Consider the following 23563-nt stretch of genomic DNA (forward strand, 5'->3'; position numbering starts at 1 on the left):
CCGGGCAATAATTCTCTCCTTTCTACAGGTTCTCCAAATACTAAAAAGAACAGTTACTATTTTTCTGGGAAATCTGTGTCCATCCACCTCCCCCCCCCACACACAAACACACACATACTTCTGCAATAGTGATGTGTGTGTGTGTGTGTGTGTGTGTGTGTGTGTAGACACAGGTTGACCACTGACCATCAAGACTGCTCACAGCGTGTAGAACTTGCCATGCTGCTTAGATCGTCCTGAAAATTCTTACTAGGTCCCTGAGCTGTCATAGTCATTAAAGACGAACAAAAGGAAACACACATGTCTTTTTTCCCTCGTCCTTGATGACTCTATTCCTATCAGACATACTGGTAGTCTAAGTAAGAATCAGGGTAAGTAAAATCATATCCTCCATTTCCTGTTGCTTTTGATTTTAGGGGCAGAGTGAACAGATGAGCTAACGACATGAATAGGGTGCTACGCTCTAAATCTATTTTGGTCAGGACAAACGTTTCTCTGAAACAGTGGTTTACATCTGACTTCTTATATTGGCAACCCATGTGCTGTAGCCACGCCTCTCTAGAGTCTTCAAGGACCTGCAGTATTCGGTCTTCATTGTCTGTCACTCCAGTCTGCTGAGCTGCTTGTCTTCCTGGTGTCTGGACACATCTTTCAACATTACTGCTGGTACGGACCTACTTCCTTTCCACTGTGGCCATGTACTTCTTTCTGCCTGGAATTTTCCTCTTCTCCTTTCCACAGGACTAGCACATTTTTATCTTCAAAATCTGTGTTAATGGCTTTTCTTTCCCCAATTATTCTCCCTCTCTTTCTCCTCCCCACCCCTCCATCTTTGAGTTTCCTGATATTTATGACTATATTCGACTCATTTTTGTTTTATCTTGCTAGTTTGCATTTTTCTAGAATATGAGTTTTTAATTCAGATTCCACTAGAAAGTAAATTTCACAATGGCAGGGACCATGTCTTTTTTGTTTGTTTGTTTGTTTTAGAGAATTTTGTACATGAGTCTACATCTTTCTTATTCACGATTGCCTCTCAAGTGCCCAGAAAACTGTGCTGAATGAGTGGGCGAGTTGTTGTGTGGGAATTCCTGAATTACCTTGCTGATAGTCTTGCTAGAAGAAGCTGTGTCCTTGCAGGAGTAGCGTCATGGTTGGTTCTAATCAGAATCTGAGGCTGCTAATCTGACTTTAAGATGGGATTCTGACCAAAATCACCTGAAATTCTTTCTTTTCGTTTTCCAAGACAGGGTTTCTCTGTGTATCTCTGGCTGTCCTGGAAGTCACTCTATAGATCAGGCTAACCTCAAACTGACAGAGATCTACCTGCCTCTGACTCCCTGAGTGCTGGGATTAAAGGCATACACCATCACCACCTGGCTTCACCTGAAATTCTTTTCACAGTTTAAAAAAATGGATTGGGCTTCCCTGAAATTTGTGAAAGCCCTTGGCCATTACTAATTCCTTCTGTTACAGATTTAAATTTACAGTGACATCTAGTTTTAGCAGGTCTCTCTGAAATAAGATAAAGAATTCAATAAACTCTGACATGAAGAAACTTTATCTTGTTTCAGACAATGGTTGAAAATGGAATTCTTAAAGATATAGTAGAAAATAACACTTGATCATACAAACAGGATAGGAAAAAAATCCAGTCCCAAAGGAGCCAAAGAAAGAGGAAAATGCTTAATAACTGGTCAATCCCCTAAATGGATCACTTTCAGACTCCTAAACGTCCCCAGCTCAGCTGCCAGTTTTCAAAGGGGAGGGGATGGAACAATTTACCTGTTGAAAGGCCAGCAATTATTTTTCAAGTTTTATGATATACATCATAACCCTACACAGAATCTGTTCTATGTGCAACTTTCAGAATCTAAACATCAATTATTCTTGTAAGTATCAGTGAGGTTGCGTTTCTTCACAAAGAATGTCTTCAAAATTATTTTAATATTTCCATTTCAGATTTAATAGTTTATGTTCTTTGCTACATCTAAGACGGAACAGTCATCTTTTAGATGCTAGTAGCTTGCTTCATCATATGTATGTATGTATATGTACATATATCCTAATTACTCTTCTATTGCTGTGAAAAATCACCATGACCAAGCTATCTCATAGAAGAACCAGTTTCCTGGGGACTTGCTTACAGTTTCAGAGATTAGAACCCATGACCATCAAGGTGAGAAGCAGGGCAGCAGCAGGCAGGCAGGTGTGGTGCTGACACTAACTGAGAGCTTACATTCTGATCTTTAGGTTAGGCTCGAGACAGAGAGATAACTAGAAATGTCATTGACTTTTGAAAGCTCAAAGTCTGCCCCCAGTGACATGCCTTCAACAAGACCACACCTCCAAATCCTTCCCAGACAGTTCCACCAATTGCCACTAAGCATTCAACTGCATGTCCTATGGCCCATTATCATTCAAACCACCACAATTAAAATGTGAAACTAGGTGACAGACATTCCAGTAAGTGTATCAACAGCACAGCAAGTGACTGACAAAAAGAACACAAGGCCTGTGTGACTTTCCAGTCTTTTTGTCTTTGGCAGCATTTTCATAGTGTGGGTCCTTTAGCATTTCTGCTATGCCTTACATAGCTAAAACTCATCATACAAATCGTACTCCAAGGCATAAGCAGAAATATATTAAGATTTGAAAAATGACCCAGGAAGAAAAGAGCTTCGTGCGTAGGAAAGAGTTATCTTGGATGCACTGGAATCTCTCATGCCTGGGGACAGTGAAGTGACCCTGATTATGAAGTGGCACTGGAAGTTTTCTTGTGATCTGCAGGTGTGTGACACACAGATCACAGGACCACCTAGTGCATGCATCATCACGCAGGCTTCTGCTAGGTTACTCAGCATCAAGCCACCATCTACATGAGTAAAAATCCACAAGAGAAAAAGGCCTTTGTAAGAGTCTTTCCATAATTATGTGATCGGGCAATCATGACTGCTTGATTCAAAAAGCCAAGAAACAAAGCGCAAGAGCCTCCATGGTTATCAATTGCTTCAGAATAAAGCTAAATGTCTCTCCATCGTATTTATGTTTCTTTTAGGGCTGGGTCCTGGTTCCCTTTCCCACGTATCCTCTGTGAACTCCTTTTCTGACAGAAGGCCAAACCCACCTATACTCACATCAGACTAGCCTGTGCCCTCCCACAAAGAAGGCTTCTCCCTCTCTCTATTCAGTCATTCTCCATTTCTGCAGCTCCTCTTTCCTCCTGTTTTTTTTTTTTTAGGCTAACTAACCTCCTCCTCACCTGAATGTCCTGGTTGTATAATCTGTCCGTCTCGTATAAAAACTTCCCTTTCTACGGTGTAGGTGTTCATGGTTCCTCTATACGATTATGTTGTAAGTATCCCCGGGAGTGAGACATGAACCAGATTTATTTTGGTATCATCCACAGGATCCACAGATGCTCAGTATATATTGATTGACTGATTGAATGGGTGAGTGAGGTCAAGGGAGGGGTGGGAATGGCTTAATTCCATCTGAGAAGAGTTAAAGATATCTGCTTAGTAATTAATTCAGGAATTTGGAGCAGGAAAAATATAACATGAGCCTGCAATATCATCTTGTAAAGAGAACAAAGAGGCAGCAATCGACTGTAGACAAAAAGACACAGCTGTATCCTGAAGGAGGTCTTCAGGCAAAGGTAGGAAATACACACTCCAAATAGAATCACTTCGAGTCATAGTTACATACTGAACAAATATAAGTAAATTTGTACATAACTGTATTCAAACCAGAAAAAGAGACAGTAATGCCATCATGGGAGGTGCTGTTGTTCTAATACATTATTCCACATTGTTCCACTGGGAAGAAAAATGGTATTAGAACATTAGAAGAGAAATTGTAATTATCAGAGTGGGCACAAGAAAACTTTATGGTTTTTTTAGCAGCTAGAAATGTATAATAAACATTACAACTAGTAGTCCACCATTTTGTAACTTCCAAAGAAATAACTGATTGTAGCATGCATCACCAACGGATATGTTAATGGGGAACTAAATCCCCACAATGCACGGGGTCCACTGACTGACTACCTGCTAACTCTAAGGGGAATCTCAACTGCATGAAGGTCTCCGGACACCTCCTCCACACAAACAGTAGAAATCCTTACAGGAGGTGCCACCCCCAGAACCACGCATGTTACGAAGCCTCAGTCCAAGAACGCTTCTTGACTGAAATTTCAGTTTATAACAAACAATGACTGGGGAAGAACTAGAACTGAAAGAAAAAGAAATTAGCATGAATCTAGAACATGAAGCAATTCACACAATAAGTCACCTGGCTCATTCAGAGTGGCAAAGGATGGCGGGACATTAGCATAAATGGCATTTTGAGCAGAAACAAAAATGACCAGGGTCACAGTCAAGGCAGCTGTGAGACGAGAGTTTCTGTCACTCTGGCATTAAATACATTTTTACTTTATTTTATTTGATCTAAGCTGTATTCTTGTAGCTTTAGAACCAGACCTAAGAGAATAATGCTCTCAAAAACTGATAAACCGCTTGATGTTAGGCATAATTCCACACTCGGGATGAAGATGCAGCTCTCTACCATTCCATAGAACATTTGGGAAGAAGCATAAGTTTTATATCCTATATAATTGGAGATTTATGTTTTATAGTTCTACCTCAAATAATCTATTATCCTATGAAATAATTATTGATTTTACCCCATTATTTGACACGGTATGCAAATTATAAATCAATTGGATGTCTAATCATGACCTCACTGCCTATCACCTAAACTGGGTGTATTCATTGGGCATCTGGATTAATGCTTAAATGATGGATAGCAACATTTTGCTTAATCTAAGATCACTTGCCAATAGAATTAGATACTTCTCATAATAGATTACATATACTTTTGTGATTTGGGTCCCATGTATAACATGGTCCTTAATATTCACAACTTATCCTGGGCACCAATATACCGGATATTATCCTTGCCAGTGGAAAGAGACGAGGAACTTGTCACATAGATATTAGAAAGAATTCCTCCAGAGCTTCTGGCTCCAAGTCACGTGCTTCAGTTTTTGAGCTCTACTTCGTTGAAGATATCATCTCTAAGCGTCAGTCCCGAAACCACGGTTTCCACTCCATAGCCGGTCCCTGACTGGTACGTCCAGCAGTTCAAACAGCTGGGATACAATATCAAGTCTCCTGTGGAAGGCACACACTTTGACCACTTTCTGAAAAACCCAATGTCCTACAAATGTTTGTTTCTTTCTCTGGGAGTTCTGTCATATGGCATTCTGAGGAGACCTGCTCAGGGTAACTTCTCCTTCATGCCACGCCTACAAACGCACGATCCTCTGCAGGTGGGATGGGCAGGTGGTGTCTGTCAGTCTGCGAGGGAATCTTTTTGCTTGTACAACAGGCGTCAGTGCACCAGGCCGCTCCCTTTCGCCCATCAGTCTCTTAGGGAATTTTCTCCTTACTGCTTCTTTGTCCTGTTAGAAATCATTAGTTCCCAAAAGGAAACACTGCTGTGTTTGGTTTGAACCTGACAGGTAGAGAAGTTATAAAAAGATAGGTGATCCTCGTGACAAAGGAGAGGGGCAACACTGACACAGGGACAGACAAGGACAAACAGTAACGGAGGAAAATGGAAAGAGAAATCCAAAGCCACAGCTGGAGAGCGCTGGCCGCACAAGCCTGAGTACCTAAGTTTGGATCCCCAGTGTCCACATAAGAAGCCACTGCAGAAAGAAAGGTGAACCCCTGGACCTCACTGGCCAGCCAGTCTAGTCAATCAGTGAGCTCCAAGATCAATGGGGACCTTGTTTCAAAAATAAGATCTGAAGCAATGCAAGAAGCCAGGTCAAGACAGATTCACAGATGCTTACAGATTAAGTTGTGCTCTTACTTAGAACCTGGGGAGAGAGCAAATTGTCGTTCTCTAGTCTATTCCCAGAGTTCTAATGTCATTTCTTTTCAGAGTTTCCAGAGCTCTAAATGAGACTTTATTGTTCTAGCCAGCTCACCGCCCCCATATGAACCATACATAGAAGTTTCTTTCCAGGATCCCCAGTAATTGCCTTTCGATTTGGCACAGCCAAGTGTACCCATTAGGTTGTCTCTTCCCACCAGATGTTTTCCAGCTGTTCTCAATGTCTTTCTGCTAATGCTTTGCCATCTGCCACCTTAATGGTGATACAACAGGGATGGGATGCTTTGGTGACTTCGCTCTTCTAGTTGTGAAGGCCTGGCCCATTGCCTCAGCCGAGGAAAGTCTGCTGTGCGTATCCATAGCTTTAGCGAGCTAGTTACTACATTGATTCCCGCTTCCAACTGACCGGTTGGCTCAGTAGGCAGCTGTGTTCTGAAGGTCGAGCGCTCTCACTGCCTCTTCTCTCCCTGCACTGGTCTTCACTAGTGAACTCATAACATCCTTTCTGACAGTCACGTGTTCTGCCTTCAGGATGACAGCCAGCATCTTTTAGCCTACACAACACTCTTTGCCGTTACCTCAAATCTTTTTTTTAATCCTCATGCTAATAGCACACCAGAGGCAGCCATGTGCCTTTTGTGTCACCTTGGTAGTCATACCTTGCACATGGCAATCTCATGCTTGTTTGATATTCTCTACGGCTGAATGGAGACAAATCTTGGCCCTCTGAGATCGACAGTCCGTTATCAGAGTCAAAGTCTGCTAAAGCACAATAAGAGTTAATGATGCCGACTTCTAGGGACCATAAATCAGTTTGTAATCTATTTGTATATACCTATTGAGACGATTACTTCCCTTTCAATTATTCACAGTAATGGAAACTATTTTTCTGAAACCATGATTATACTAGATGTCAAAAAGGTTATCACTGTTAGCTCATAATCCCTTCCAAAGACCCAGTGGGAATGGTTGTTATTGGGACTTTAGCAAATACAGCAGTAGGTTCGGGAGAGCTGGCGATGTGCATACTAATCACGACGTACCTGTCTTCAGCTATCTGTTTATATTCTAATTAATTATTTTAAGTTTTGGTCCCCTTAATATGGTAATCTCACATATTATCTTCTAAAACAACACAAGCGTTCTACTGTGCTTGGGGTCATGAGCCGGGTTTGCTTATAGAACATCCAGGTTGTTAAGTTTGGAACTAGAAGATAATGTTAACACAATCATCACCAGAATAAACACATGCTCACTGGTGTTATAACGATGGCTTATCTTAAATAAGCACCCCCGTCTCCATTCCAGACCATATTTAACTTAGCAACAGAAATATCAGCCTTCTATTGGACACTGTACTGAGAAGACCAAACGGCAACTTGGTGCCTTACAGAAGGCAGCCACGTAAACAGGAAAGAAGCCACGGCTGTGCTCACAGCAACAATGAAATAGTTAGGCTTCTACTACAGCCAAGAAATAGATTTAACTATTTATAAACACACATACTTATATAGGGTTAAGTACATGGTGGTTATATATGGCTAAATAAAAGGAATCAAGACACTCATTAGCAAGAGACACAGACTAAACCACGGTCATCCAGGGCAGAATGCTGTAAGGGAAGGGGGTGCATTCAGGGGCCAACACTGGAGAGATATTTCAAGAGCTGATGTTTGCACTGCAATTTAGTTTTAGTTTAGACAATGTACTGCTATGAATCACTGACTGGTTTTGAATACATCATTCTCCTGCCTCAGCCTCCTGCGGATGGGATTATGGGGAATAATATACGTCTGGCTGCTTTCGCTGACTTTCATTAAACGAATAGAATCTTGGCCGGAAAAAAAAAAAAAGAAGAAGAGTTAAAACTAATGAAAGAAGTCTTTGTAAGTGAACTTAACAGACTCCACTGTACTTCATATAATCACTGCTGTTTTGCACCCCTAAGAGTGTTTTTGAAGTTTTCAGTGCAGTTAATTGAAACCCTACTAGATGCAAATCAAAAGTTTCAGCCTTAATTGAGATATTTTGAAAATTGAACCCATTGCTTCAGGCAGGTGCTACATGAGATTCCATTAATATAGGTAATTAACATTAGCCTCTGCTTTAATTAACATGCACACTTTAATTAGCAAAGCATTAACCAACATTAAAAAATCTGATCTTCATGCATCACAAAAAACTGCAAAGTTATGACTAGTATGTTATTTTTCTCCAAGGTTGTAAATCACAAAATAGCAATTCCTTTTAGAGAACACACCAAATTTAAAATATTAAACAGGATGAGACATGGGAGTAAAAGCTACCACTACGAAAAGGGATGCTCTTTAGAAAAGATCGAGCCAATGATGTCCATATTTTAAACATGAATCATGTCATGGTCTTTCAGCAATCTGTTAGAATGCAAAGGACACGGACACGAGAGGTTCCCACAGACTGTCACCTTCTTCGTACGTGATGGACAAATGGCTAGGCTACCTGACATAGCAGGACCATCCGCTTCAGCTTTTCTGATCCTTCTCTGAGACAAAGCAGAGCAGCAGCTGGGAGTGATCTTTAACAAGGAAAGGCTTCAAACGAGCAGAGATTTGATTTTTCAAACCATCAATGCTGTCTGTTTGAAAACGGCCATTTACTGTCCCCATACTTACCATATATCATACCAGACACCAAGGAATCACTAAGCACATAACTTTTATTAATACAAGATTAACTTGTGCGTTTTTCCCTTACAATGGTCACTGGGATGTGCTGAATTTTAAGCTGTGTTCATTGACCATCAGTGTCCCTTAATCATTGCCTTAGAGAATACCATTTTATCACTGTATAAAATATTATCGAAATCACACCCGTAAGGCACACCATTGTATCTTTTTCTCTCAAGCTATGCTAAAGTTATAGCAAAAAGAATAGCGACCCTGTAAAGCACACATTTGCAGGAAAATCGATCCTAACCAGCTTAATCTCTGGGAAAACAGTTCAGGATGTTGGGAGTACAGCTCAGCAGACATGTACTTGCCTAACACGTGGGAGGTCTCCGGGGAGAGAGAGAATATTACACAAAATTAAGATAGCTAAGTCTCTGAACATCTTTTCTGTCTATAAGGCAGTATTTGAGGCACAAGGAAATCTGAGTGGCTACACAGTGAAAGTAAAGGAGTCCTAAGTGTTGGGAGCAGACGCTCCAGTCTAAACAGAAGGCACCGGAAAGCAAGGCTTACATTGATGGGATTGTATCTCAGCAATGGGAGAGAAAGGGCTGGGAAGGGCACTCAGGTGCACAGGTTCCTTTGCTCTTTTAAGTGATTGCTAACATGCAATTGCTTGTTTCCAGGACTCCCAGGATGGTTGGCTGCTCCCCTCTTCCTAACACTGGCCACTGTGATACAGTCACTACAGGGTCAACCTTTATCCTTCATGAACATCACACAATGTGAGCTCATTCACCTACCTAGACAACAAAAATATGTTAGAGAAAGGGGACTTTCCCAGGCTAATCCCAACCTCTTTTTTCCTTTCTTTTTTCTATTCTTTCCTTTACTCCTCTTATTTTATCTCCTTATCCATTTATTTAGCACACCAGGCAAGCACTGTACCAAAGAACTGCATTCTAACCTTCTTTTAAAATCTATTACTTTTCATACAATTCTTTCTCCCGTCTATGTCCCCTTGCTTCCAGATATGGAAATTTCTTACCATGATGCCTTGGCAAGCAACTCTTCTATATGAAATACCTTCCCTCATACTTGGATGAATCTGAAAGTCTGCAGTTCCCACTCTTATGCTTATATTTCTGACTGTATCACTGACTACCTTCCATTGGTAGAGATACACCCTCTCCGATGTGTAAATTGTAGCTTCCTAAATAATCTTTAGTTCTTTAAGGCCATGGCATCTCCCCAAGCATTTGGGTTCCCACTTCATATGCCATAGTTACTTGAAACCTTGCTGTTGGCATTTTAAAATATCTAATTGACACCTGTAGATCACAGGTCAACCAAGGCAAGATGACAATAACGGTGCTGATGAACATTTTGATGATTGTGACAATACCTCTTCTATAGTCAACTGCTCCTAGTCTACTGCATTTTCTATCTTTTCCTGGTTGTTAGTGGGTTAGATTAATAAATATAACTTTCTCATTAAAATATTTTGACAAGCAAATTTATGTTAAATTATACTGAAGTTGCAAATCCCATACATATTATTCTGTATGTAAGAATCCATCTGAGTAGAATATTGAACTCTTTATATCTTGTTTTTCAATAACTGCTTTGTAAAGATTATGATGACATGTAAGGTATCCTTTATAAAAACTCAGTGAGGTGTATCTTTCTAATCCATAGACTTGTTCATTTTGTTTTAACTCGTCACCTTTGTGGTTGGGTTCACTTTCTCGCAGAGGGCAGGCATCCTCACCAATTCCATTGCATTCTGAGACAGAACACCCTCTAAGGTCTGAGAAACACACTGTGTGATGGTATCAGGAAAACAGTCTGAGAATATCAGGGATGCAGGCTTCAGAGTCCAGCTCCTGGGAAGCTAGAGTATGTAATAGCTCAAAAAGCTCCCCTAGCCAGTTGCAAATGACATACCAATATTAAATTGAGCATGACATTTTTTGAGAGAGGAAATTACACAGCAGATATATAGCTGCTAAAAATTATGGGCATTTTATAGGGCAAAGGCTCATTTTTAATAAAGAACTGAAATAATGACTTTAAGTTTGAGCAATTAGTAAGAGTTTAAGGTACAATGGTTTCAGATTAGACTTACGCACATGGCAGAAGAGCTCAAATGGGTCTCTGGTTTGCCACTGTGAGTCTGCGCCAGTTTTAACAGGAAGAGACCTAAAATTTCCAGTCATACTAAATGTGAAATGACAGAATTCAATTAGAATGTTTTTCATTGACTACATCAGTTCATGGCCACAAATAAAAATGAGGCAGTATTTTGTTTCCTCTATGTTTGCTAAATATAAGCCATTCAAAGCCAAAGAACAGATACAAATCTATCCCTATCGGCTTCATTGTCTTCTTCAAGGTAAAGGTCATTATCCTTATAGATGATAAATGAGGAAATTGGCACCCAGTCCTTACTTATTTATCAACAAAAGAGATAGGAAAAAAATAACCAAACATGGTGTCTAAGCTGTCAATGGTAGAATACTTACATTGATGCCTAGCGTGGGCTAGTTAACAAGACAACTCTTTCATGTTTTAATGAGGGTTATAGAAAGCTGAATGAGAATAAATCAATATTTGATTAAAAAGTTTTACGGATGAGCATTTGGAGAGAGGAATGAGAGAAAATGAGGGAAGATGAAAAGGTGAAAAGTTCAAAGATCAGAGGTGAATTGCACTTTAGGCTGAGAATCGCACTCTGTGCTAGAAACAGCTTCATTCAGCGGCAAGCCTGCCAGTGTCTTTAAGGAAGTTAAAATATCTCCGATCTGATACAATAGTGCTGAAAATAACACGAAGACTTCCCTCTTAAGGAATTTTGTGTGCTTTTGTAAAGACCAGAAGACAAAAGAATGCTTCACAAAATTACCCAGTTCCTCGATAGTGTGGGTTTCCACGAGAAGGAAGGAAAGCCAGCCGAGAGACAGGTGGGGAACAGACAAGGCCCGGGCTGGCAGACACAAAGTCTGCTTCCAAACAGTCTGAGCCAGGGAGACCCAGAAGCACTGAGTGTCCACTGGTTTCCTTTGGAAAGTAAAGAGGAGAATAGTAAAAATTATTCAGGCCTTTGCTGTTGGGAAGCTGGCACATTCAGGCAGGACACGGATAGGGGAGTAGGACAAGAGAAATATAAGCTTAGTTGTTATATTATTACATATGTTTACCCAGCATGCAAAGTTAGGTGTCAAGAGCATAAAAAACAACTGGCAACCTTCTACACAGAGTCCACGGAGACTGAACTAAAGATTTAGAACAAACTTCTAAAGGAAGATGTATGTGTACAAAGAAGAGAACATCTAGACTCAGGGCCAAAGGGAGACAAAAAAAAAAAGTAATCAATAAAAAAGTCTGCAAAATAAAAGAACTCTAAAAAATTATAACAGTGTGCTATGTCTAACCACCATGGGAGATGTGTCTTCAACAGCCCACAGTGATGGTGTCCCACCCCAATCTGTGTTGAAACTTAATCCCAAGGCGAGAGAAGTGTGCCCTTTGGTAGGCTCTCAGTCTTTCGGGCTCAGCACCCTCCTTGTAGTAAGGAAAGCATCCCTATAGATTTGTAAATGATAAATGCAAAATAAAAACCTATCAAAATCTATTGCAATCTTTTAGCTCATGCCTTAGAAATTTCTAGAAATTTAATAAAATCTTAGCAACACAATTAAATGTAAAATAAGTTTTAGCATGCATTTCTCTTGCCAATTGGCATACATAATGGAAAAGTGGTAGGGAATAGGTTAAAGAGTCTAAAAGGATTTTAACCTTAAATTTGACAGAAGTTAAATGCCTGTGACATCGGGCTCCCCTGCTTTATTCCAACTAGTAATCCACCCTCAAAAGTTCCTGTCAGGTAAATGACCTTGTATTTCATTAACTGATAATTAAATGGATTTATTCCACTAACGGTTTTAATTAAAATGCTAGAAATATTGATTACCCCTCTCATCCTTATTCCCCCAGATGAAAAAAAGGTTTTAGGAATGTTTATTTAGAGAAGACAGAGAATTAAATTAGATTGAATCTCTATGAGACCCGAAGACTGGTTCTTTCATTTCTGCTGCTCAAGCAGAAAAAGGTTTCAATTTTTTGATGTTTGATTAATTATTTTGAAATCCATTTATGCTTACCTTGGTGTTTAATTAAAAATGTCATTTTTAGCATAATTAAATTGGCTATCTGTGGAAGACTAACTTCAAACTTATATTTTAAAAATTTGACGCCTTTTTTTCGGTAAAAGAAACTTTTCAGTTATTTGCTTTCTCAGTGACGATGCAGCCTCATGAATGAAAAAGTAGGAGAGCTGGAACCTACGAGGACTTTGTACATTTGAGCATTAGGCCGCATTCACTGATGGCTTCTAAGTCTATCTGCCTGGCTCCTAAACCACGCACGATTCATCCACTCTGTGAAACACAGGGTCTGCTCAACTGAGTGTGTGGAGCTTCACAGGTGTTTATACCAAAAAAAAAAACCGTGTAGCTCAGAACTGTTCTTAGGATTTCTGGATGTTTTCTGCAGCCTCGATTAAAGTGGGCTAAGATACAGTGTGCACTGCCAGGTTTGTCACATCCGGGCAATTGGATGCTGGTCTACGATGCTCCACAACAGGGAGGCCCTTCCGAGGGGCTCACCAAAGGGGCAGTTCTGAAAATGATCTCTACTGTTGTACTAAGTAGTTCGGAGTTACTAACTTCCTCATAAAGAGGGGTACAACCTGAGAGACAAGTAACTGAAATCAAAGCCTGCTCAGGATATGCTGTTTTCATTTTAAAACCCAAGCCACCTAGACTTGAGCATAGCTTTTCTAAAATGTCCATTTTAAAATTACTTATTCCCGAATTCTTCTTTAGCAGAGTCTGGCGCACAGTAGTGTGGACTTATTGAGGTTCCAGGAATGAGGACGGATGTAATTCTTGTGACTGTGGCTGCCAGGGCCTCAGACCCCACAGCGGCCATTCACATTGTTTTAAATGGAAAATCTGTAGAATCGAAAGAGTCTACAGAACTCCTATGAAGGTACAATTCCACGGATTATGATTTGTCTTTTTTATAGCCTAAATGTCTTGTAGGGTATACTTCACATCCCGACTTCGAATCACTCAGCTAACTTCAGCAAGGGTTCTAAAGACATTTTTGATTTAAAAAGACCAAGGCGCATTTCACAGAACTCTGCACACCAGTATTACTGAGGCACAATGGTCCCCAAATATCAACGTCTCATTTCCGATTCCTAAAGATTGTTAAGATTTTGGTTCTGTATCGTGTGAGGCCAGCATTCATTAATTAGCATTAATTACGTCTAGTCTCAATATTGTGACTTTATTAAACGACGATTTGGAACCATTGGTGCAACTTTATCCTTAGTGATGCCCGAAGGTTGTATCAGGAAGCTGAATTTGAAAGCTGAGGCGGCTATTTACAGACCACTCGGTCTTCCTATAAGAGAGAGGGGAGAAGAACTGGATATTTCTGTTGTTTGAAAAAGGCTTACAAAGAGAAACTGAGCAAACAGCATTCCAGATCTGCATTTCTCACCAGGAAAATGATACACACATACAATAGCTTTCTAATCTACCAAAGAGGAACAAAACCTAGGACGACAAGGTGGCGCTGTTCTGAAAATACTGATGTCTGTGGTCATGAAGACCATTTGCAAAATGATAATTGTATTATGGGTTCAGATTTGCATAGAACAAATGCTCATAGATAAGGAAGGTTAGCCTGGACTCTCCTACTTAAAAACCACCACATCTCATTTTCATAATAATTCGAACAGAGTTTATCACCTGTCTGCCAGTCCTGGTATTTAAACAATGACCACTTGTCAAGATTACTGCTAGCTCTTCCACAATCGCACACACTTAGTTCCTGGACTGTTGTTTTGACGGAGATGGTCGCGGTTTGCTCTCAAATAAAGATGGACAGATTTCCGAGTCACCAACATAGTTTTAGTGCTTTTCCTATGAACTTTAAGAAACTAGCTAAGATGAATAACTTCATTTTTAACGCTGATATATGACATATTTTAACCTGTCTCCATACAAAAGTGTGCTATGAGCAATTGCAACTTTCTCCAAGCATGTTATGAATCACTGTGTATACCCCGTTCCCTTTTTCCCATGCACCATTGCCGCTATCTTTCCTTCAGCACTTTTGCTAGATTTCAATGAAGATGGAACTAGAGGGCACACATTAGAATTTTATATCAGTTCAAAAAGGGGAGAAAAGAGAGACATATGAAGGCAGAATGACATTCATCGAAGGCTCCCTAGGGAAGATAACACATGTTTTTGTCTCTCACCTGCTAGGCATGCTAAATCAGTGCAATGATAAGCTAATTTATGAAATATATTTCACTGAAACCTGGACATCTTTACTGTTGCTAGCTCAGCCATTAGAATTTCAGAAATAGCAGCAGCCTAATTTTTAAAACATAGGAGACAAGGATTTTCTAATATAAGGCGTGTGATAAGTGGTGTAGGCAGCTTCCAACTTCCAAGTAAAATAATTGTTACATGGGGTTACTCAGCCTGGACTCAGAATCTTTTTGCCTTCCTGAAAGTTTTCATAATGGTATTGAATACCATTATTTTTTATTCCAGTGTTAAAATGCTTGGGTTTTAGCAAATGCAAACGCACATAAATCAATCTCGTGTATTTCTATAAGGCATCAGTGGACATCATCAGCTGGTCCTTGGCAGCTCTCTGATTCCGTGTCTAAACTTGCTCTTATACCTGTTTTGTCAATGTGCAGCCTTTACCCACTCTTCCTCAGACCTGTGACTCTAACAGAGCTACTAGGCAATGACAACCAGAACAGTGGGCCCGGAGGTGACAGAAATGACTCCAGAGATATGTGATCCAGTGTTTCCAGGTGGGCACCATTAAAATACAATGCCATCATGGTGGCCTCCGAAGCCAATCCTGTTCATTAGCAACGGAGCAGATAGTTTTTCATAAAATCAATGCCTTCTCCAAGGAATGACAAATTAAATGTGGATCAAATTAAAAGCATCTAAGCATAAAATTAGAGTCAAAATAAGCGTTTTTCCATTAAAAAGTGTTATTCAGCCTGGTGTTGTATTTCTTCCAAAGACTCCTCCTTGCCTGACTCTGATCTTCCTAACAGGTTCCTAAGAATTGTATACAGACGGCCTCCCCTACATCTACACACACAGATATACAGTCTCCACTACCATCTACACACAGATACACAGACACCTCCCCTACAATCTACAGACAGATACACAGACACCTCCCCTACCATCTACAGACATAGATACACAGACACCTCCCCTACCATCTACACACAGATGCACAGACACCTCCACTACCATCTACACACAGATGCACAGACACCTCCCCTACCATCTACAGACACACTGAGATCAGTCTATTTCAGGCAGGAAAGTTTATCGACACAGTAGTGGGTTCCCCTGCCACCTAAGATAGACACTGTCATCAAGAAACACGCAGGGTAAGAGGGGACAGTTATAAAATAGAGAGACTGTCTGTTTACCCACAAATATATTGGCAATCAGTAATGATGGGGAAGGAAATGCAGCAAACATTACTGATAGCTTAATGGCATTTAAATAAAATATTCACGGTATAAAGTTCCCTCGGAGCTCCTTGTTCTTTAAGTGTGCTGCTTTCTGGATGAAATGCCTTTCTCTGATAAGTAAATAATTTATACAAATACTTGTCCATTTAATCATTTTTGATCTCTATTGTCCAATTTCTCTATGCATATAGTCAAATTTTAAGTCGACTCTAAACTTAAAGATTAGCTCATTGTCAAAACTAAATACTGTTTTTCTTCATTTGCTGGGCAGTAATAAAATTCTAAGCTATGAACAGATACCACAAGGCTTAGAGCTGTTGCAAAAATAAGCCCGTAATTGGGTGTGTCTGATTTGTAAATCTGTGTTTGGACAATTTATTGATTTAAGTAAACAGATCTGCCACTATGTCAAAGGCCAAAGCATCCTGCCAGAGAGCCTTTCTGCCCAAAGGAGAGCTCTCAACAAGAGCAGAAGGGACATTTGTCAAATAATCATGGGGAGAATTCTTGGGGGTATTAAGTGAGGTACAAGAACTAGGATGGATTGAGAGGAGGTCAAAAATAATTTCCAGGTGGGGTAAAACACAGGCATTTTAGTATGTGATAGTTGGTAATGAAGGAAAATAAAGAAAAGGAAACAGAAACAGGGAAAAATTGGGAAGCTAAGGATTTTTTTTTCAGTGTTGATTCTCCAAATCAAGAAAACTAAGGCAAGCCAAAGCCTTGTTACAGAGGCTTTGTTCCGTTTTACAGCAAACTAAGAGAAAATTCAAGTCCTTAGAACCTTTGTACTTCCTCGCCCAGCAGACTCAAGAGCAGCCTAGAAACAAACCCCCCTGGGCAGTATTCACAAGGAGATCAAATGGACGTCTCAAGAAACCAGCAGCACGGGAGAGTTTCTTTGCTCAAGGTCACAGACATAACCTAGCCGGGTTAGAAATTACTAACAGCTCTTCTCTCTGCCGTTGCCCTGAAAACACTTGATAGGAAGGACAAATGACCTTCTCGGAGTCACTTCTCCGGACATCACCTGACAATTTGGAATAGGAACTTCCCATCTCTCTAACTCTCCTTCAAAGTTTAAAGATCACCCCCAACTCCTTCTGGACACAAATGTGTGCGGACGGGGGACTCCTGATGCCTTTGTGTCCCGGTGGCAAATAAAAGATCACCAAACTAAATAGACCATTTGACACCAAATGATCTGTGGGAAATGGTCTAAACCAGCAGCCGTTGCATCCCCAGGGGTGTGCAGAGCAGTTTCCATAAGTCAAGATTATGTGCTCTGTATATGTGTGTACACACAGGAGCCTTGCAGATGCAGCAATATTTCAGTGCCACAGGTGACTCTGTCCATAGGGAAAGGGGGGCGGGGACAGGGAGGGAGTCAAAGAACCGCAGCTGTCATTATCAGTGCTCTAAGTCTACAGATGAAGTCATAACTAAAGAGGAAGAACTATGCATTCTTAATTCCTATTTCAGATGACTTTGCCAGAGAGTCCCGACTAAGAACCACTTGTATTACAATTCAGATGCCCAGGTCTTTTTTATTTGTGTGTTACTCTCAAATGCCGTATAACTTTCATAAGGAAAACCCATGGCCTTCTTTAGTAGCCCGAATGCTTGACAGCACAGTTGGGAATCACAGAATAAAAGCAGAAAATTTAAAAGGTATGGCATATAAGAATGCATGAATGAAATGAGGAAATGCAAAAGTAAAAAGGAGAAAGAGGAAAAAAACAAGAAGCGGGGGAGGAGGAAGAGGCCATGGTTGTCACTCAGTGTCCTACATCTGCCTAGCTCAAAGCCCTGGCCTCCAAACGAACAATTCCAGAAAAGGATGATATCCCTTTTGGTGGCTTCCTCCATTCGGAACTGGAAGACTTCTAATATCTACTACGATAATGCAGTGGCAAGAGGGGCCCTTTGCAGAAATCGTGGCACCCATCTTCCTTATTCCACCTATTTCCTAAGCATGATATTGAAATGTACAGATTTGTTCTAGCTGCCCCAGGAAGTCTTCATTCATCCTCTTAGATTGTCATGAAAATCTTTTTTTTTATCCTAATGAAAGAAATTCTAATACTATGCAGCACTTTAATGGTATTGCCAATTTTCTCATTATAAAGTATTCCCTTGGCACGGTCTTAACAATGACGTACTTGAACGGTGCCCCATGTAGAAACTGCACAGCGCATGTGCACTTTTTAGTGGGATTTACCTGAGTAACGCTAATGGGGAGTGACACATGTAAATCTCCGCGAGTCAAAGTGAAATATATCTCTACATATTCAAAATAAGGTTTACTGGAGGTTCATTTGATGTTTGCTAAGAATTCATGTGGAATGGTCTGCCAATGTCCCCATCGCGGTGAATGACTGGGAGAGACTATGACGTTTGTTGCTGCCCTCAAGGCCAGTTAAAAAACGAAATGCTGGATTTTAAGGGCATTTACCCCCCACTTTAGAATCATCAACCCCGTGAAAGAAAAAAAAACAGGAACAGCTGCCAAGTATGCACAAGTTCAAAAGTTTTTCTATTGCCTGAAATAGAGATGCAAGAAATCACATTAAAGTTTTAAACAGAAACAGAAGTTTTCAGACAATGTAGATCAAAATCTATTAGAGATAAAATTGTTTTGACAAAAACTGTGTAAATACAACGCCACTGGCTGCAAGCCTGTGATTGAATGCGAGTGGAAAATGAGCCGAGCACTCCTGAAGGGGCCTTGCTAAAGCAACACAAAATAAACACGGCATTTCGGAATAATTTTTCACATTAATTATGTTCTCTTATCGTAGATGTATAACTAGCCAAGTATAACAGCAATAACAAGATAGCAGTGAAGCTATTTTACAAACAGGAAGAAGCAAATAAAATAATACTGATATGCTAGTTATTAGATTACTAGCCTTTTATCTTGTGAAATAGCTTCCCCGAACAAAAAGACTATATTAATCATCTCTGTTCCCCCAAGTAAATGATATCGCATTTCTAGAAAAATAATGTTAACAGGCTCTTCCCTTAAAGATACCTTCATTTATCTGCCGATTCGCCATCTCTGAATCTCCGGTTATAAGAACATTTTCAAAGAAAATACTTACAGCGTAACAACGCTGTTTTGTTTCATTATTTGTTTGTTTCTTTCTCTCGGTTAAACTCACTCTCTGAAGAGCACATTCTCCATTCTTCTTGCATGGAAGCCTATGCCCTTTAGCCCTTCCAATGTTATTTATATTATTTAACCTTACCCTAGAATTCATAATTTTATCAAGGAGGGGAAAAGCCGCACATTTGATCATTTGCTTTTCTAATAACCTGCCCCTTTCTCTACCTCCAAATGAAGCCCTGCATTGCTGCTTGCTGCATGGACTGCGGAGGCCTATTGCAGTCAGCCAGTCTCGGCCATGCCCGTCCATAGCTGCCCTTGGGATGCCCTCTTACACTTTCACAGCCAAGCCCAGAGTTAGAGTCCAGTTGACCTCAGTGCCTTTCTCCAATCTCCACTTAAAAGGCACTGACATAGCCTCCTGCTCTGTACCTGGAATCCTAGTCTTCTGATTTTCTTCTTTGCTATACATTACTGCACATCCCTGTTCTTCCATGTACACAGTTTGTCTTCTTTTGAAGCACCCCACTCTGTACACTAAGTATAGCAAACAGAATCAAACAGGCAACTCATTACTCAGGCCTAGAACGGACAGGGGATGGCAGTGGTTTTTCTTTTATTAGTTCCCAAACCTTTCCAGCCAATAAGAACACAAGGACTTCCCAAGGAGTAGGGACAATTATGTGTCTTTCACATTTAAAAGGGCATTACTGTGTATGCACCATGACAAGTCACTGAACAGTCAACCTAAAGGCCGTGTTTCTGATAACATGGTACCAAATGGGCCATCACAGGGAGAGTCCAGAAGCCAGTGCCTCCTTACAACTTCACACTTCAAGCTTTGGTGTCTACAGTTTGGTTTACATACTTTTGACAGGCACCTTTTGTTCGCACACGTATGTACCAGAGTCCCAGAACCTCCAACACAGCCCTTGGAAGTGGAATTTCTAGGCCCTGTTTATTGAAATTCCATGAGGTTTAGACTACTGCCTTGCCTGAGGGACAATAGGTACTAAAGTTTGCCACCAAAGGCAGCATCAGTCCGCCAAGCGTTATCTGTTAGTGACAATATGAGCAGAAGCGAGAACAGAATGGCAAATTCACGGTATAAGATGTACTGAACAATTGACTTATTACATCAGAGGCATACATTAGTAAACAATAAAAATAATAAAAATAAAAGAACGCATGTTTTATGCAAATGTTATGATTTGTACAAAAGACTTTATTTTCTTCTCATCTGTTGAGCTTTGCTATGGGGAGACTAAGGAAATCAGGCAAAGGAGAAAGTCAGAAGGCCATGGATCCCACAAAGGGCAAGAGAACTCAGTCCTCTCGAGGGCCTACATCATAGCTCTGGAGTGATTTTAAAATGTCTTTAAAATGATTTAATATAGTGAGTTGAGATACATTACATTAGATATAATTAGACCTAGACAGGAAAGGTGGTTCTGGGAAGCTAATGAAATATCATTAAGGTTGAATACAAGATTGTTGATTAGGCTAAAGCTAATCCTGATTAGGATAAACAAGATAGGAGCTAGAGATCTTATTTTTCTTCTCATTTATTTATTTATTTTATGACTGAAGAAGATGTGTGCTACCTTGCCTTTAGAGGAGAGAAAAATGCACATTCTGTTAAAATATTCTATCACCATAATGCTTTTTACCATAGTTTTTGAAAGGCATTTGCCTTGAGAAATGTATCTATTAGGGTAAAAGCTATGAACAAAAATTGAATTGGCTTGTTTTTGTTTTCACGGCAATGTAGAATTGTAAGGTCCCAGCTGTCTGGTTGCTCCCTCGCTCCACACCTCCCTTACGTTGTCCCACACCGATGTCCTTCCTGCCCTCTACTTCAGCACCAAAGTCTTTCTCTGCTTTTAAAATCCCCAGTGCTGTCTCACCATGAAAATATTCTTAGTCCTCCCCCAAGCCCGACTTTAGCTCTGGAAAGCCTAGGCCTTGCCTGGTGTTCAATTTTGCTACCGTGGGCAACTCTTGCCAGTCTCCCTGGGTAGATCAATTCACCCACCACTTCTACACTGTCGACTTCTCCCTGGAATCTCTCACAGGGGCACTTTCATTTCACTTGTGAAATTATTTGATTGTGCTCCGTTTGGGCCTTTGTGTGCACCAACTGTGCCTGGTTTTGCTTATAACTACTTCCCCCAAAGCACGGTACATGGCTTGTAACATATGGAAGGTCCTCAGTGAACATTCAACAACTTAAGGAACGAATGGGCAAACAAATCCAGCAATGGCTTTCACAACTGGATGAAACGGTTGGTGCTGTACAGATGTGATCATCAGTTCTAGGCTTGGGAGAGACGGAGGTGGCTACACCATCCTCTCCATAAACAAACTCACTGTACATGAAAACTCCAATAGCAAATGTGTCCGTTCTTTAAGTACATATATCAATAATAAACTACAGATGGTAAGTTCAGATGCCCTCATAGAGGAAGAACTCAGTTCCATTCCTGGATCACCTATAGTTCCTCTAACCTCTTAATACTTGTAAGTATTAAGAAATCACAACTTTAAAATTAACCATTGACCAGCAATAGTGCTTATTGATGGAAGCAAGCAAAAGTAAATTCTAGTGCATAAAGCCAACTGGATTTCGTAATTTAGGGAGTGTTACTGAAATACTGGAACCGGCTGTCCCCATGAAGACACATAAGTTCATAAAGTATCTGATATTAGCTTCTTGCTTGTTCCTCTATATTTCCATATGTAACATTTCTTCTCTGATTTTAGCCCATGTTTTTCCCCCCTCTGGCAGTATAGCTGTAATGACACATATTTTCCTCTATTTATTTATCTATAACAATATTAGGAACAATATACAAACAAGATCAAAAAAGTTCTGTTTATTATGGATTCCACCAATGGCCAAAGAAAATGCTTTGTTAGTTCAAAATGCGGTGTGTTTTAAGGGAAAAGGAAGAGGGAAACTGAGTAAGAGAGAGAGCAGAAATAAAAGACAAGACAGGTGCGAAATGAGGTCTCCTTATTTATGACCCACTTTGTCTAGAGCGGGGCCGTTCTGTGATTTACAACACTCACTTATCAGAAATGGCTCTTTAAGGCATCATCTCCATCTCTCAGTCTCCCCATCTCTCTCTGACCCCCTCTTTCTCTGCTCCCTTTCTTCCTCTCTTCCTCCTTCTCTAATCTGACTGAAATCTAAAACTATGCAATAAAATGGACAAAATGGTGGATGTAAGAAATAAAGACCACAGTTAGTTGACTCCACTGTCCCAGGCTGTGTCAGGCTGGATGTCTGGGACCAGCTTTACCTTACTGTTCATCCTTAATGTTCCTTATTGCTACTCTATAGACAGACCCCCAGCCTGGCACTGTTATTATAGCCCTGCTTCGGAAAACCCTCCCATCCACGTCTCCACCAGCCATTGTTGAGAAGAAGCTGTTCCTCTACACCACCCCGCAGGGAGGAGAGTCGCTGTGATCCTATTGCCATTCCCTACTAATCTGGAACTGCATGGCTGGTGGCTCCTGGAGTCCGCACCATTGGCTGAGGGCTAAGACACTTATGATCTCTGTTTCTCCTACTCCCTGCTCACTCCCATCCTGCTTCAGATAATTCCGATGTATGGCAGGTTGACTCTCTACACTCCAGCTACTAAACTGCTTCAATTTTAGCTGGCTCTACCCTTTTGTAACCTGGATTATACCTAATCTTGTCACATCTAAGATGTGAATATAAATTTCCATGTTCAGTCCAAGACCACAAATTAACACGAAGTGTTTTGCATTCTCTTTCCTCTCCTCCCCTCTCTTTCTCTACCCACAGTCTGTTCCAATTTATAGTGCATTTATTCTTTCTAGATATATTGTAAGTAATTCTGATTCCTTCCCACATGCCAGTTCTTTATTCTTCGCTAAGATTTTGTTTTTTACAACTGAGATGCCAGGATTCAGAATACCAATGCCCCCCTTGCTACTACTTCCCAACTTTGGAATCTACTACGTGGCAGGAAATATCCCAAAAGAAAACAGAAGTAAGGTGTCAAAAAGGTACTTTAATCAAATATCTCCTTTAGGCTGTGGTCTTTTTCCTTTCTTCTCCTTCACAGCCAGAGAGTTTACAGAAGTAGCTCATCTTTTTTACAGTCCTCCACCTGCATTTTATTCTTCGGTTCCATCCCTCAGAATCCATCCATAAATGCCTGGTTGAGAACACACCACTTCCTGTTTGCCATTTCCTGTCTGGGCCTGTCGTTGCCTATGCATCACCCTTCTTCCCATCAGCTACCAACTGCTACTGGCACGTTA

General features: G+C 40.5%; 1 protein-coding gene across 2 annotated transcripts in view; it reads right to left on the reverse strand.

The window, feature by feature from the left end:
* Positions 1-23563, reverse strand: part of Akap6 (A-kinase anchoring protein 6) — a 454178-nt gene that overhangs the window by 133589 nt on the left and 297026 nt on the right. The window lies entirely within an intron of this gene.

This window comes from Alexandromys fortis, unplaced genomic scaffold (assembly GCF_014885135.2).
Source record: "Alexandromys fortis isolate MF-2015 unplaced genomic scaffold, M_Fortis_MF-2015_v1.1 scaffold_35, whole genome shotgun sequence".
NCBI lineage: Eukaryota > Metazoa > Chordata > Mammalia > Rodentia > Cricetidae > Alexandromys > Alexandromys fortis.